The sequence below is a fragment of the Phyllostomus hastatus genome, unplaced genomic scaffold (assembly GCF_019186645.2).
Source record: "Phyllostomus hastatus isolate PE091 unplaced genomic scaffold, TTU_PhHast_1.1 phas_scaffold_1066, whole genome shotgun sequence".
Lineage (NCBI taxonomy): Eukaryota > Metazoa > Chordata > Mammalia > Chiroptera > Phyllostomidae > Phyllostomus > Phyllostomus hastatus.
In genome coordinates, this window is record NW_025334004.1 from 26016748 (window position 1) to 26033587 (window position 16840).

The following is a 16840-nucleotide window of genomic DNA, read 5'->3' on the forward strand; positions in this document are numbered from 1 at the left end:
CAGCCGCTCCACTTTGATGCAAATGGTAGGGGAAAGAGCCGGGGGATGGTGTGTAGAGAAAGGTGCTGAACAAAGTAAGGATTTCCTGCTGGCGACTTGAAATTTAAACAAATAATCATTTAAATGGCGGCCCGGCATTACGTTCCGAGTTCTGTGCATTAATGTCAACATCTGGTACCAACATTTTGACAATTCTATTAAAATGCCCCAGCATTCCCTATCTAACACCTGTTAGCTCTAATTTTCTTTCCTGAGAAGCACACCAGTAGACAGGGTAGATTCCAAATCATTTATCACTTTTAAAGTGCTTCCATATGCGTGCTGGACCCAGCCTGGCCCTAGGCAAACGTTTTCTGAATGCATTAAAATTCAGGACTATTTTGTTTTAAGTGTAGACACCAATGTTTCATTGAATTCATGTCTGGTAATTATTAGCTTAAATTATGGCTCACACATGACTTGACAAAGTGGACCATGAATTAAAACGCGCACGCACTCACACACACACACCCACACACACACACACACACACACCCAGAACTCTTCAATAGATGCACCCAACTCCTGGTTATTGAGCTGTCAGTCAGTAATCATTAGGCAAACACTCTTCATGCAGGGAACTGCTAAGAGGCCCAGGAGTCCCAGGAGAGGATCTAAAAATGTCAAAAATGTTACAGTATAAATGAATGACACCAACAAGAGAACATGTGTTGGAGATGCAAGCAATTAGTTAATATATTACAACTTTCAACCTCTGAGCAAAACAGGCAACCAAAATTTCCTCTTGACAAAAAGCTACAGATAAGATCAAGCCATCAGCTTGATTCCCACACAATGCAATCGATAGTCCTGAACTAGAGCGACCCTCCAGGAGCCTGGGAGGCAGGGAGGGCCAGGGATTCTGGGGTCTGCCGGGTCTGCGCCCCAAGGGGTGTAGGTCCTGCCTTGCCTGGAGATGGCTGGCTTGTCTGCTGGGCTCTGCAAGTGGAGAAGTCTGGGGCCCACTGGATCCCGGTCACAAAGCTGGCTGCCTGCTACTTGCTGGAGCTTTCAAATGAAATTTAGAAGGTACACTGAAATTTCATTGCTGATTTCAAAGGGAAGAAGGTACTGGCAAAGGGTGGCAAGGGTGGGACTACCGTGTGGACAAATGCTTGTTCATTGCTTTTCAGAGGAGATTTTTATAACTAAATATTGTGTATTGTTTAATTCTTTCTCCCTCTCTCTTTCTCCACACACACACACACACACAGAAAATATGTTTCAAGCAAAAATACGCATGATGCACACTTTAGGCTGAGGGTTTGAATCGGTCCCTTAGAAGCAGTGAGGAAACCCTGAGAATGCCCGAAAGAAGGGAAGAAAGCCTGAGTTCCCCAACTCCAAATGTAAAAACAATTTTGTAGACAGTTAAAGATGTCTGCCTCGGTATACACGCACACCTACACTTTCACACTTCCTCTGTTTACTAAATAACATTTCAGCACAGTTTTCATCTTATAAGGAAAGTGTTTGAAACTTGGAATAAGTGCACTTAATTAAAGGAAGGCTGTGAAAATGTGCACTAATCTGATATGACTAATAGCAAAGTGCATGAAATTGCTAATTAGAATTTCATTAAAGGTGCTGCTTTATCAGACTGTGAATATCACAACCTTTAAAATTCTTTCAGGAGAGCTTAATTCCTTTTCAAACAGAAATATTCTTTAAAGACATTTGATTTGTTCTGAAGGAATTCACGACTCGGGCTGGAACTTAAAATGTTGCCGATATCACAGGGAGTCACATCAGAACAGGAATTTACATCCGGGACATTGTTTCCTTTGCCCGATGAATCCCTTTCTCTCTGGGTTATTGTTCAAAACACAGTCATGAAAATAGAGTCCAGTCCTTGGTTTGTGCCACATGTAATTTGTTTTCTCCTAAGGCAAAATGTTTATTCTCTCTGGAAAGAAAAAAGAAAAAAATTACTTGAAAATTTAAAGTCACTAAACATGCATTCCAAAAAATAAAAGGGAACAGACAAAACAATTTTAAAGGAAAAGACTGCTTATTTTTTTAAAAATCAGCTGGCAGCCTATACTCCTGTACTTTTTTTCAAAATTAACATCTTAAAATACTAATAACATTTCACTCAGAAGACTGCACTTTTTAAAATAGCAAATGCATTTTTACTTCACTGACTTGCTTTCCTAGGTCACAGGGTTTTCTTATGTCACATTTTAATCATTCCCTGCATTAAATCTGCATTTTAGCTTGTTCTTTACCAGTCAAGCTTTTAAAATTCTACCTCTCTATTTTTCATCTCTTCTACTTGCAGCCTTATTTCGGTCACTTGTCTTTACTGTGACAGGCACGAAGTTGCTATGGCATGTCCCTGCCCCTGCATACCGCTCCCAATGTTACCAGTTGTGGTTTTTTTATTTGCTGTTTTTCCTTGTTGTTCAAGTTCTCACAATTAGTAACTTTTTAAAAATATCCCAGCTTGATTGCACAGTTACATTTTGTTACTGAAAAACCATTAATGTTCATGGAAACTACAGCTCACTCAAAGCAGCCGTTTGCTTTTACAGAAGTTGTTAAAAAAAAAAACCAGCCTGGCTTCAAATTTGCTGAACACATCAGTGAATGGTGATGTAATTTTGCAGAACTGAAATTTTAAATACGCTTTAAAAAAACTTGGTTTAAAAGCTAATCAGTCATATTTACCTGACAACTCTATCTAAAAGGGGAGAAAATGAGAACAGAAGTAACTTTATTTGAGGCACGGTGTGATTTCTTCGGTCATTTACACAAATCTCAAGTGAGTTAATTAGAGTTTGCTCTGCGTTTAGATCCAGCACGAGGAATTTTTCGTGGCGTTTAGATAATTTATCAGCTGGGCTAGGTAACAGATAAAAGATTGTTTTCCTTCCCAACTTTGGGGAGGTATATTTCTACAATGAATGGGATGATTTTGCAAGATCGGTCTAGACTTAAATGAGTGAAAATTAGGCTCGTTAACTGGTGTGTCTGCAGTCCGGGGTGGGGTGCCCGTCTATCTGTGGGCCACCGCAGCCCAACAAAGCTGCTAATTCGAATGTTTTAAGTTTCAAATGGGGAAATATTGTTCTAAGATGGCAACAATGGGGCTGTTGTCCCTTCAAGCACTCTGCTGATGGCAGACTCCTCGCGCTGGTTTTATGCAAAACGAATGGCAGGTAATTGTGATTTAATTCTTTTCAAGTAAATTACAGTGAGTGCGTGACACAAAGCCGCCCCGGACCCTCCTTTCTCTGTCAATACTTGAATTAATGATGGCAGGAGTAAAAACAGCAATTGTGCACAACAGCCCTTCCCCGGACCCCTCCCCGGCCAAGGAGGGCGGGGGGAGGGGGTGCTGCCAATCAGGCCGCGCCTCCTCCAGGGGGCTGGGAGCAGTCACCCATATTCGGAACGGAACGTCCGGAGGTTCGCCGCTCCGGGGTCGGGGAGCCTGCCGGCCGCCAGGAGCCGAGGTGCCCGCAGGGGTCACAGCCTGCGCGCTACCGCCCGGGTGGCTCCCGCGTGGTCACGGTGGTCACTTGAGGCTTACGGAGCTGGACATGCGCGGCCGGGTTGACTGCAGTTACGGGCTGGTGGTCCAGCGGCGCGCCTGCAGTCCCAGGGACCCCGAGACCAGGGCCTCTTCGCGCTCAGAGAGCCGGTTCTCACCCCCAAACCCGAGAAGCCCGGGTGGAAAGGGAGACGCTGGAGGAGGCCCGAGGGGCGAGTGGGGAAGGCGGAGGTCGCCTGAGAGGGGCGCGTGTCTCAGGTCCGCAGCAGAACACTTCCCGTGGCACTTCAACAAAATCCCAACTCCTTGCACAGAAGCTGTGTCCTCTGGCCTTTGCCTGGGATCTGCTGGGGGTGGGGGTGGGGGGAGGGTCTAAATCCGGAATGCCGGAGATGGACTCCAGCCTGCCCTGCCCTCACTGGGTGTCTTGGGCAGGGGTCACGGGTGGGTTCCTTAATCCTTCTGGCCTCAGTTTCCACAACTATAAATGCAGTTAATAATGGAACCCGACCTTCAAGGGTCCTTATGGATATTTACCGTATTTCGCTGTGTATAATGTGCATCCACGGTTTTGTGCTTATTATATACACAGATTATTATACCCATGTATAAGGCTCATCCTTATTTTTCCCTCAAAAGTTGGGGCCCAAAAGTGTGCACAATAAGCTATTTGTAAAATAAAATCAAATTTTAAAAAGCGTAGAACGGAGCCTGGCACCAGGTGCCCAGTAAACGTGAGCATGGCTCACGCACTCCGCCTCAGCCCAGCTCCTGTCCCCCTTCCCTGGGCCTCCCTGAATGCGTCCCGGCCTCGGGGCCTTTGCACGTGCAGCCAGAGCTTTCACCCAGCGCTTCCACTCTGCTCCCGGCCTCCCCTTTGGGCCTCAGCGCTGCCTGCCGTCACCGTCACCCCAGAGAGGGCTCCACAACACCCGACCGTCCCGCCCACCGCTGTCACAAAGCTCTCTGTTTTCTCCCTGATATTTATCCTGATCGGAATGCTTTTCCTTATTTGTTTTGCATTTATTGTCTGTCTCCTCCTCCCCAGAATGCAAGTTTCTGAGGCGGGAGCCCCAGCACGTGATCGGGGCGTGCTCTGCGGCAGGAGCTCGGTGATCGAGGGCAGGAGAATGCACGAACGGAGTCGCTTCTGCTGGCTAATGGGCCGAGCCGTGGGACTGCGTGACCTCTGAGTGATTGTCAGGTTCTGTCGTTCAAGGTAATGGGTGCAACTGTCACCATGGAATTATACTTCCAAAAAATTCATAAAGGACAGTTTTCTAAAGAGATCTGGGTTCTCAAGAAGGGTGCGGACAAAGACTTTCCTCTCCGGAGCAGTTTTGACCCTGAAGCTGGCGTCCATCTCTGCGAGAGCTCTCCCGTGGCTCCCTGGGAGCTGACGGAGCACCCTCTGGATTTCCTCCCTCGCTGAGGGTTGTGCTGGCTCTGGGCTGGCTGGGGCCCAGGACGCCTGGAGACGTCCCCCCCACAGCACGACAATGTCCACCTTGATGCTACCTGCCCTTCGATGTCCCCCACCCCCCTCTGGTGTCTACCTCCTGTGACAGTGGCCCTTTTGTCCTCAATCTCCCTGACCAGAGCTTTCCTGCTCCTTTGATTTCTCCTCTTTGGCATTAATCAGAGCTTCACACCTGCTTTTCCTCCTCCCCAGAGCCAGCTGCTTCAGACTGGCTCCTGCTGGGCTCGCCAGACCATCCCAAGGAGCCGGAGAGGCTGGGTGAGGCTGCCTCAGCGGCTCAACTCCTGTTGGGGAGCGGAGTCAATTGGCCAGGGTCACTGTGTCTCCATGCCCTGGCGGAGCCAGGGACAGAGTATTTTTGGAAGGGCTGGCCTGGGTCCCCATCTCACACTCTTTATTTACTCAGTGAGATCATTATAAACAACAAGTATCTCGGACACCGTGACCATCCTTGGTGGCCAACTCCCGTCCCGGGGTCCTATCTTTAGGAGCAAATGTGAAGACCTCTGTCTATCAAGAGAATAAGAAATAAAAAGTCCTCAAGTCACTCATGTATCCCACACCGGTGGCTCAGCACCACGGGACCAGGCACAGTGGCAGGTGCCGAGGACATAGAAGCAGCAGCGGCTGGCATCGTTTGGCACTTCCCGTGTGCCAGCAACTGTCCTGGGGGTTTCACGTGTGTTACATCACTTAAGGAGACATTCACGTCTTTATGACAGAGGTTCTATTCTTATCTCCATTTATGCAGGAGCAGACAGGCTCAGAGAGGACACAGGGCTTACCACCGTTCCACAGCCAGGAAGGGACGAGGTCTGATCTTGGAACCAGCGCCTACCCATTCTGACCGCCGCACCGCGCTAGCCCTCCGTTTTCGTCTCCTAGATGGAAAAGATGCAGGCGCGGCTCCCTGGCACCCCCAGCATCAGACGCAGACAGAGGTGGGTGGATGGGGGTGGCTCCCTGTGCAGTAGTGACATGTAGTGGTTCTTACTGTACACGGGCCTCTTCCTATCTGCTCCCCCCATACCATGAGGTCTTCCAATCCTCACAGCACCCTAGGAGGTGGGAAGGCTCGTCACCCCCATTTTATAGACAAGACACAGAGAGGCCTAGCAGCTTGTCCAAGGTGTCAGGGCTGGTAAGTGGCAGAGCTGGGGTCGGAACCTGCAGGGCCTCACTCCAGGGCCCATGCTCTCATCCCAACCCTGTGTAAGGCCTCTGTCTGATAGTGCTGGCGCCCATGTGCCAGTCCTTGGGCGCCCAGGGGTGCTGAGTCCCTCTGGTGCCACCCACAGCATGCCGCGATGTGCCCCAGAGCTGCTGCTCATGTGCTCGAGCCCTGGGGGAGTCTCTATGTCCTTGTCCGTAAAGTGGGCAAAATGAGGTCAGCTCTACCTGCCTCCCAGGAGGACCGTGTGCACCGCCAAGCTCAGAAACACTCACTTTCATGGGTGCTGGTCTGCGCCGGACACTATGGTAGGGGAGAGAGACAGGTGACTGATTCACCTTAAAGATCAAGGTACACAGCCCATGAAAAATGAAGAGGTGATTATTTTAATTGCAAAACAAACAGCTACAAATGAAGTGTCTCATGTGGTGATACAGAATATTAGAGAATTGAGTCTGTTCCTTTTGTCGGGGGGGCTTTTTCTAAGAGGATTGTATTTGAAAGCCCCTGGGCCAACACTCTGATGGCCTCACGGCAAGGCCTGGTGCTGGGTGCTTTGTGTGCTCAAGCCCCACTGGGCAGCCCTGGGAGGCAAGACTGGCATTGTACCCATTTTACAGGCCGGGAAACTGAGAGGCTAATGAACGGAGGAGCTGGGCTCCGAAGCAAGTCCAGCTGGCTCGAGTCCTGGCATCTGTGCTGCACGCCGCTCTGCGTGGTCCTGACGCAGACCCGGCGCACGGGGCTGTGCCTCTTCTGTTCCGGTTCCGACCTTGTGTCTCTTCTTCGTCTGCGTGTCCCTCTCCCTCAGCCTTGGTGCTTTCACATCCTCCACCCCCTCCTCAGTCTTGGGGTCCACCACCCACAGAATACCTCTCTGCTGAGTGCCCGAGGGTGATTCTATACTCTCTCCACCCCACCCACCCTCCCACCAACGTGCTGCTTTTAAGAACATGAGGTCAACCCCTTGGCTTTGCGCCAGGCGCAAGGCGAGGAGACATGATCCCCCATCCCCGGCACCTCACTCCAGGGAGGCAATGCTTTCACAAGCCAGGTAGCGTGAGCACGGGCCATGTTGTCTTGGTTCCCCTCCCCGTTCACTCCAGGCCTGCTTCTGGCCCCAGGAGCTGCATTTCTTCTGGCTCAAACGACAGAGTGGCCAGAGACAGTAAACATCTGCCTTCATGAAGCCATCAGGTCGATTGAATGGGGATGTGAAGGGAATGTCAGCTTCCCGTGGGCTTGGAGTGCCCACCCTGCCTGGGCTGGTGGGCTCTGCTCCAAGGTCGCAAGTGGCTGGTGACTCTAGTGGTGTGTCAGCATGCCTTTGGGAGGAGCCTTGCCATCAGACCATGACTCCTGAGCAGGAGGGGCAACCTAGGCTGTGTAGTGGGGGCATGAGGATGAGGGAGACACATTCCCTCTTCGCCTTGATCTCATGGGGAGCCAAGGGCAACTGGGTGCTGAATGAGTGTGTGCGTGGGAGTCAGGGCATAGCCATGGGGGTGGAGTCCCTGATCTCCCACTTACTGGCTGTGGGGCCTTGGCCAGATTACATACCTTCCCTGTGCTTCTATTTCTTCACCCGTAACGCTGAGGTTGTAGCTGGATGTAGCTCATAGGGTTATCAAGAGGAGGTAATTCTTCAATATGTGGAAAAGCATTTTGAATGGTATCTAGTGCAGAGTAAGCATTCAGTTAATATCAGCTGACCCTAAAATATGAGCTCAAGATTATCTTCTCCATTCACATTTGCCTCCCTAATCAAAATATGTCACATGCAAAAGTTGCACCACTTTAAAGAGTGCCTTTAAAGCTGCAGGTGGACAAGCAACAACCGGACATGTGTTGTGGGCTTCTCCACCCGCTACAATGGGATCCTTTGTAGGTGCCTTAGTCTCGGGAGCTTCAGAGTCCTTCTTTATATAATGGATATAAAATGAAAAATTGAGCCCTGGCTGGTGTGGCTCAGTGGATTGGGTGCTGAACTGCAAAGCAAAGGGTCATTGGTTTGATTCCCAGTCAGGGCACATGCCTGGGTTGCAGGCCCGGACCCCAGTAGAGGGCGCATGAGAGGCAACCACACATTGATATTTCTCTCCCTCTTTTTCTCCCTCCCTTCCCCTCTCTCTAAAAATAAATGAATAAAGTCTTTAAAACAAATTGAATAGCAAGGGTTAAGTGAATAATGTATATAAAACTAATGATATTTAGCATTCTTTTTTGCCCCCTGCCCTTTTTTCCCTTCTGTAAAAGTCCTTTTGAAAAACTCTGAGATGTGTTCTCCAAATCAGTTTTCTTTTCCTCCTGGGTACACAGAGAGACTGACTACATTTCCCAACATTCTTTGTGGTCACGGGACCCATGTGACTGAATTCTGACCAATGGAGTATGGGCAGGAGTAACGTATGCCTGGCCTCTAAAATTTCTTGTCAGATCTTTTATACTCATTTTCCCTTCCACCCACCAACTGAATGTCAATGCTCAGGGTAACTGTGGACTCCACGTGTTGAAGATGTGGAGCCCTGGCCAGGAGAACCCTTCTCTTCATTCCCTATTTCCTATTGGTCTGCTGGGGCTGGGACACAGTATATTAGGGCTTATTTGTTACTGCAGCTAGCAGTTAGCCTATCCACACATATGCAGAATTTTATACAACCTCTGTCTACCCAGTGTATACATCTGCATACATTCATGCGGGATTTTGCACATATTTCAGAGTCTTCCTGTTCCACTCCCCCACCCCCCAGGCCCCTTAAGCTCATTTATGTAACTCCAGGTGGGATCTTACTGCCTTCAAGAACCTGACCCATCAGTTGTCATTGGTGGTGGTGAGATAGTTTCTGAAAGCAACTTTCCGGCCCCCCTGGAGCAGGGAGGCTCTGAAGACAACTTCTAACCTAGGGAATGTTACTGACAGCTTCTCCTCTCAGAGCTTTGAGGTCTCCGAAGAAGGCGTCACTTAATTACACAGACCCTCTCCTCCAGGCTGGTGTTGCCACATGCCTGCTCTCATCCTCGAGGCGCGGCCTGCAGATCCGATGGATGGCAGGTCACAGGATCAGGCGGCAGCTCTTCTCAGCTGCACCCTGGAGACATCGCTCAGGCCCTGATGCAGCCCAGCCCCCTCCTTCTCCCTTCAGCGATGTGGGCTCTCTAGGCTCCGCCTCCCCATTAAAGCAAGCGCCCCCTAGAGGTCGGAGCTGTGCTGTCTCCATCCCCTTTTTTTTTTCCTCAGAGCCTGCTGCAGGGTTGGGGTGCAGACACTGTTTGGTTTGCTCAGGGCTGTGGATTTCAGGGGTCAGGGTGTCCTGGGAAAATAAAAATCCTCACTTGGGTGAGTTTTATATTAATTAAAAACAATAATGACCTTACTATATTGGATATCTGTTCTGTTCAGACCTTTCTGTTATTTTATCCAATCCTTCTCCATGACCCTACGAGGTGGGTTTTAAGTAGCCCATGTTCCTGGTGCAGGATGTCCGGCCCAGGGTGCCCGAGCCCCATGGGGAGGATGGGAGACGCCAGCCGGGGGCCGATTCAATGGTAGTAACAGCTAACTCTTCCTGACCCCTCCATGTGTGCTGGGGACCATGTCTCCTGAGTGTTTTTGATGAATGATTTCATTTAATTTGGATAATTTCCTTATGGATTGGGGATCACCACTATTCCCACTGTCCGGGTGAGAAAGCTAAGGGGCAGTGAGGTGAAGTAACCGCGTCCCCAAGGTTTCATGGTTAAAAGAGGTGGTGCCCACTTCAATTCATATTGAAGTCTCTCTTCCTTCGGAGCTTCCGTTTTCCCTCCCTCAGCACTTTGCTCCACCCCCTCCTGCCCCCGGGAAAGTGCAGTAGGGACCAGCGAGTTCCTCCCCCAGGGTGTCGCTTTTGGTGGGGAGCTACCCTGCGGTCAGGTTGACAGCTTGCTTGAGTCAGCACCTACCACATGCGTGCGTGCAAAGTCTGGCCCCACGCCCCGCTCCGACACAAAGGAAGCCCAGACTGTCCCAAGGTGTTGGCGTCCTGGTAGAGAAGGGAGCTGTGCACCTGTGCCTGCCACCTGCGTAAGTCAGTGCTGCGGCACCGGCAGATGCTGTAGACCTCAGAGGAGAGAGAGGCCACCCAGGTCGGGGCAGGGCTAGCTTTACCGAGGATGGGGATGGGCGATGAGCCTTGTCTACCTGGGTTTGAATCCCAGCTAGCTGGGTGACCTTGGGGAAGTTGCCTAACTTCTCTGAACCTCAGTTTTGCCATGTACAAAATGGAGATAATAAAGGCACCTAGCTCATAGGATTATTAGGAGGATTAAACAATAACACGTAAAGTGCTTGGGACATCAGAAGCTCTATATGATATACTTATTTACTTTTTTCATAATCAAGCATTGGTAGATGTTCAATACGTGAGAAGGGAGACATAATGCATTGAGAGAATGCCATGAGTAAAACTTGAGAGTTGAGAAAAGAGAGGGTTTGTTTGTTTGTTTGTTTGTTTGTTTTCAGAATAATAAGGAGCTCCGTTTGGCTTGCTCAGATGGGAGCACTAGCAGATGAGGCTAGAAAGAGAGGCTGGCGCCAGGTGGAGGAGTATATACTTAACTCAGCCGGCAGTGGGGAGCCATGGAGGGTGTCTGAGCAGGACAGTGTCACAGCCAGAGTCGGGCTTTAGGAAGATCCTTCTGGCCACAGGGTAGGGTGGACTGGAATGGGAGTGATGGGCAATGCCCAGTAAAAGGCTTTGGTCATCCGCCAGGGCAGAGGGTGGTGGCAGCTGGCAGCGTGGGCTGCCATTGGCATTCACGGCAGGGGAGGTCCCCTGGAGCTTGGCGGTCTATAAATGTTGCGCTGCTCGGGGCGTGTGCTACTTGCACCCTTGGCCAAGGGCAGGCGTGGCCGTGCCCCCCACCCAGGTCCCAGTGAGCAGCTAGGAACCCAGAGCAGGCCTTTCCCTTGGCAGGCCCAGGCTTGGGATGTGGTCCCTCTGGGCATCATGTCATCAGTGGTATCTTGGTGCCAAGCAAGAGACAAAAGAGAGGTAGAGAAATGGTGGGGGGCAGCCTCCTTTTGGCCCCGTGAACTCAGGGCACCTGGTGTCCTCGGGCGGAAAAGCTCTTTGACGGCCCAGGAACGGGTTTCTGAAGGCTCACTTGGAAGGGAAAGGAAGGCTGCCTTTTGGGGGGGGGTGGTTTTCATCTCGGTGTCTGAAAAGCAGAGCAGACTGGGGAGAGCTGCCTGTCTGAGGCGTGTTTCATCTTAACCTTTCCGTGTAATCCTGAAAGCCCACCTAATCAATTGAAGATCATAAAATATTAGACTTAATGCTGCAAAGTGCTGCTTTTTAATTCGCATAACAAGCTCCTAAATAATTCAAATAGCAAACAGACCCCGCGAGTCAATGGCGGGAGGCTGCCTAGATCAGCAGGAGAGTGTCAACACAGGCCGCATTTCCCGGATCGACTCCATTTCAAGAACCCTATTAAGTTAATTGCCGGTTTCTGACAGCAGAGAGCATGCTGGGAGCACAGCGAGCTTTATTAGCCTCCATGGCATCTGCAGACATCAGCCATTTTGCCCCTACTTGCAGGCACAGGGAACAGCCTGGAAAAAAAGTAAATCAAATTACGAGACAATAAATGCTTTTGGCAACATGTGGGCATCACATTCATCAGCAAATCTGAAAGGGTTGAGTGTCAATTGTGGGCCTGTTAAATTATTTTTTATGGCAGCGCCGTCTCTATGCTGCAGAAGTCTTATAGGTTGCCACAGAGCGGTTACATCATTTGGCACCGCGTGGCTGATGCAGGTACGCGTTAGTGCAAGTGAGGGGACCTCCGTCCCCTAAAGAAAACTATTGGGTGGAGACAGTTGCTAAATAGAATGCGAGTTGGGGTGGGTATTTAGAGACGGGATGGGCCCTAATAGTCTAGGTGTTTCAAACACCCCAAATGTTACACATTCAGGTTTGTAAGTAGACCTCTCTGGATTTGCAAACCTCAGGGAGACATTCCGCAGGGTTCTGCAGATGGGTGGACATGAGAAGACATGTGAAGTCCAGGTCCCCAGGCTCTTGTCCATCCAGGACATGGCTCCCATGACTGTCTGCTGTCCCTTCGGCCGCCCTGGTATGTATTAAGTACGGACCCAGGTAGGGGCATCTCGGCAGCTTGGGGTTCCACCAACAGGTGCTCCCCTGCAGAATGGGGCTCTGGTCTAGCCAATGCCCCCCTTTGGCACATGGGAAAACCCCAGCCGAGAGGGAGTCTGGGACCGCCCCAAGGTTACACAGCCAGCTAGTGGCAGGGGGTTCGAGGACAAAATTCTGGCGCCGTGTCGTCTTGTAGCATTTCTATTTCAGGCCTCCCAGTTACGGCGTGGTGGTGACAACCTAGATTAGGTCTAAGTCATAATTCTGGCTCAACCGTTCCTGTTTGTGTGACCTTAATTGAGACGAAAATATATAACTTTACCATCCCTCTATCCTGTTGGCAAAGTGACGGTGGGAGGCTTACCCGGTGGGATTCTTATGGGGAGGATTAGATTGGTGATGCACATTAAATATGCAGCTAGGGCCTCCAGCTCCGTGGACAAACACTCAGCGTCATTTCTTTACCCCCACCTGTGTAGGGAACTCATATGAGCAAGCCCCGGATGAGCAAGGTTGTGTTTCTAGATGACTCTTTTTTTTTAAAGATTGTATTTATTCATTCTTAGAGGGGAATGGAGGGAGAGAGAGGGAGGGGAACTTCAATGTGAGAGAGAAACATTGATTGGCTGCCTCTCGCACACCCCCATCTGAGGACCTGGCCCAGAACCCAGGCATGTGCTGTCTTGACTGGGAATCGAACCAGCAGCTTTTTGGTTTGCAGGATGACGCCCAAGTCAAAGCTCTTCAATAATTTGGGAATTTTTTTTGCACACCTGAATGTTTGCATGAATTCTGTGTAAAGTGAGGCAACCTACTCTCTGAAATCTCTCCTTGCTCCCGTGCTCAGAAGTAGCCTCATTGTCTGCAGAAATGATGCCTCTTTCTGCATCAGGCCCTTGGCAGGGCAGGAATGCAACAGGGAAGAACAGCTCGCTGGTGAGGGGGTGTGGGCAGAATCGGCAGCAGGTGCAAGCAGACCAGGTGGATTGGCCATTCCGATCCTGGTTCAATTCCTGGTTCTCCGGGCTCCCCGAATCATGGGATGGCTGCACTTTGATGTCAGAAGGGGTCTCAGAGGTGGAGTCTAGCAGCTTCATCTCATGGCGAGTGGGGAAACTGAGGCTCAGAAAGAAACTGGCCTGAGGTCACACAGCTAGTTAGTGATGAAGCCAGTGACAGGAGCTCTGTCTCCTCCCTCCGGTCCTGTCCTCTTTCCAGTTCTCAGGCAGCCGACATTGGCCTTCGTGGGACCCGACCGGGGGAGAAACAGAGCACGACCCCAAAGCCTGGCCGCCCCTGCACTGACGCAGGGAGCATGTGCCATTGCCCAAGGCCGCTCCCTGAAAACAACAACATCCGTTCACCACCGTCTGCTGTTATGGCAGCTCTCATTTCTGAGGGCTGAATTCCGGGCACTTCATTCACATTATTCATGTAGCTCTCCTCGCAGCTGCATGTTACTATAAGTCCCATTTCACAGAGGAAGAAACTGAGGCTCCAAAGTTGAGTGGCTTGCCCAAAGTCACGCAGCTGGTAAGAGACAGAGAGAGGGCTGGACCCAGGGTTCATTTTGACCTTTGCCCTTTTCCTGCAGCAGCTCCCTCAGGTCCCACATTGGATTTTGGCTTAGGTGGGAGATCTCTAGAAAGCGAAGTAGAGACAGGTGGGTCATTCACCCCCGGTGGGCACTAGCGAGAAGGTGCTGTTGGACCCTCATCCTACACCGTGACCTTCTGCCCTTTCCTCCCACCTGTGTCTCCTGCCAAGAACGGGTTGGTAGCCAGAGACCCAGAGCTGTTATACTTAACATACTGCAGTAGGAAGCCTCAGCTGCACCTAACAGAAAACTCAAATAATAGCAGCTTAAATGCACAAAGGTTTCCCTTCTGATGTGCAAGAAGTCCTGGGTGGGCTGGTGTGGTAGCTTCATGATCGTCTGGGGCCAGGTGGTCTCTCTTCTCCTGCTCTGACATTCCCAACATTTGACTTCCATCCTCAGTGTGTCAAGATGCCTGCTGCAGAGCCAGCCATCACGTCCACATTCCAGGAAGTAGGAATGAGCAACAAGGTAAAGCAAAAGGGGCTTTCTCTGGTCATCTTTTCTCCCTTTCAAAGAACCTTCCCAGAGGTCCTTCCCTATGTTACTCTTATTCCAGCGGCCAGCACTTAGTCATGTGGCCACAGCTGGCTGTAAGAGAGGCTGGGAACCAGAGTCTTTAACTGGCACGTTGCTGCTTGAAGAATACAGAGGCTCATGAGTGAGGAATAATGGGAGAATGGGTCCTGGGGAAGCGGCAGGGGGACTCTGCCCCAGCTCAATTCTGTGGCCCCTTTCGCTCTCGCCAAAGTGCTGGTGACGGAGAATGTTGTTTGGATTAGGAAAAACTCACGTGAGCTCTGGTCGGAGTTTTGTAACACCCTTTGAAGTCCTTGGCAACCCCCCGGGATGCCACTGCCACTTGGACCCACTGTGCTTTCTGGGGCTGTTTGTTCTGAGGACGGCAACAGTGACGAAATTCACAGTAAATCACACTGTCGACGACTTGCATCCCATGTTGTTCCCTTTGAAAATAAGTTTTATTTCGCTGGATTTCTTCTGCTCGTGACACATTTTCCCGCAGGTCTTCTGAGGTTGACTGGAGGATTGCTTTCCTGTCCTGGAGGGTTCTGACGATCACTGGGCTCCGGAAACAAACACAGTCCCCACAGAGCCGGCACCGCCCGTGTGCCTGGCGCTGGACTTGTGGCGGGTCACACCCTCCTCAGCACAGGCCTGCAGGCAGAGGGACGTGACCCATTTTACAGACGGAAAGTGGAGGCTCGGAGCGGCTAGGCAACTAAGCCCGAGTCCACACAGCTGGTGCTTTCGACGACGTGTTTGTGTTCCCCCTCGATTCAGATGTCACCACAGCCCTCACCCCCACTGTGATGGTACATGGAGGTGGGGGCCTTTGGGGGTAATTAGGCTCGGGTGAGGTCACGAGGGTGGAGCCCCCATTTTGGGGTGGGTACCCTCAAGAGAGGGTGAAAACTGCAGAGCGGCCTCTCTCTGCCCAGGGAGGACACAGTGAGGAGGCAGCCTCCTGCGAGCCAGGCAGAGTCCTCCCTAGACGCTGACCCTACTGGCACCTTGACCTTGGACCTCCAGGCTCAAGCTGTGAAAAACAAATGTCGGTTGTTTAAGCACACCGGTGCACAGTATGTCTATAGCGGCCTGACCTGGCTGGGGCGGCTGGTAGGTTTGTTCAGGTCAACAGCTGGGCTGGGTGGAGGTCGTTCTGTCCATCAGGCCACGAGGCCACTTGGCGCATGCCCCGTCTTCACCCTAACTCCACCTTGCAGTCGGCAGCTCCTTGTGACAACTGGCACCGACGAGACCTCCAAGTGCAGGCTGTCTCCCAGAGTCCTTCCTTAGCCCCACCCCCTCCTCCTTCCTGCTCCTCTCCAGACCCTCCTCTAATCCAGAGTAGACCCCTGCAAAGCTGCACCCGAATCTGGCCCCATCACCTGTCCCCTGGTGGACTCAGGCTGGTCACGCCTCCTCCCTGGGTCCCCCACCTGGCTCAGGCTCTCCAGTGCACCCCTGCTTCTCACGTCTCACCTCACCTGCTGAGCGTGGAGTTGCCCCGGAAATGGCATTGCTCATGCAGCTGTGACCCCCGTGGTCTGCTGGCTGGGCCCAAGGTCTGCAGATAGAACCAGAGAGAGGCTGTCCCCGTCCCCGGCACCACTCCCACCTCGATGAGCGAAGCCGTCGCATCTGAGGACAAACCCCAAAGGCCTCTTCTCGCAGCCCCCAGGGGCAGGAAGAGCCGTGTGTGCCGCCTACCGACATCTGCCAGGGTTTCACATACGGAATCTAAATATATACTTTGAAAATTGAAAAGTGCTCACGTATAGAACGTGGCTGCCAGGAGAGAGGGCTCTCTTTGAATGGGTCTCTTTAAAGACAAAATTTGTCAAGTGGATTCCTGCCCTTAAGGGGACACTTGAACGTGGCAGTCGATGTAAAATGGAAATTGAAGTGTCTCTCCCAGGCCACCGTACACGTATAAAACAGGCACGGTCTATTCTGAGCGCTCATTAATAGCTGGTCTCTGAGGGCCCCGGCAGCAGCCTGAGGATTTTACTCATTAAAAAGGTGGCGAGGTAGAGTTCTGTGCCTTGCCTGCTTGTCGCTGCGTGATCCTGGTGTGCCCGTGTCCCCAGCAGGCCCCAGTGAGCGTCCTGAGGTTGCCGGCGTGGGGGACTGTTTTCTGAAGGGTGGAAAGCATTGCCCACTCACTGATAGGGCGAGAAGCCGTTGCCGGCTGTCAAGTGGATTCGTCTCTCCCCTGCAGCCGCCCCGAATGCTTTATCTCAAGACAGGTGCACAGAGGAAGGAGCTTTCGCTTGTCAGCTAATAAGAGGTCATTGGCGATTCTCAACATCTCGGCACCATGGTCCCTGAGATCCCGAGATGGCACCTGAATGACAAGGGAGCCCCCAGGCACGGTCTCGGCGGGGAGGCC

At 51.3% G+C, this 16840-nt stretch overlaps 1 long non-coding RNA gene across 1 annotated transcript; it reads left to right on the top strand.

The window, feature by feature from the left end:
* Positions 1-824: 824 nt before the first annotated feature.
* LOC123828670 lies at positions 825-5879 on the top strand. Its single transcript, XR_006787496.1, has 3 exons — positions 825-1068; positions 4584-4754; positions 5767-5879. It is a non-coding gene; the product is annotated as an uncharacterized LOC123828670 (long non-coding RNA).
* Positions 5880-16840: the final 10961 nt, after the last annotated feature.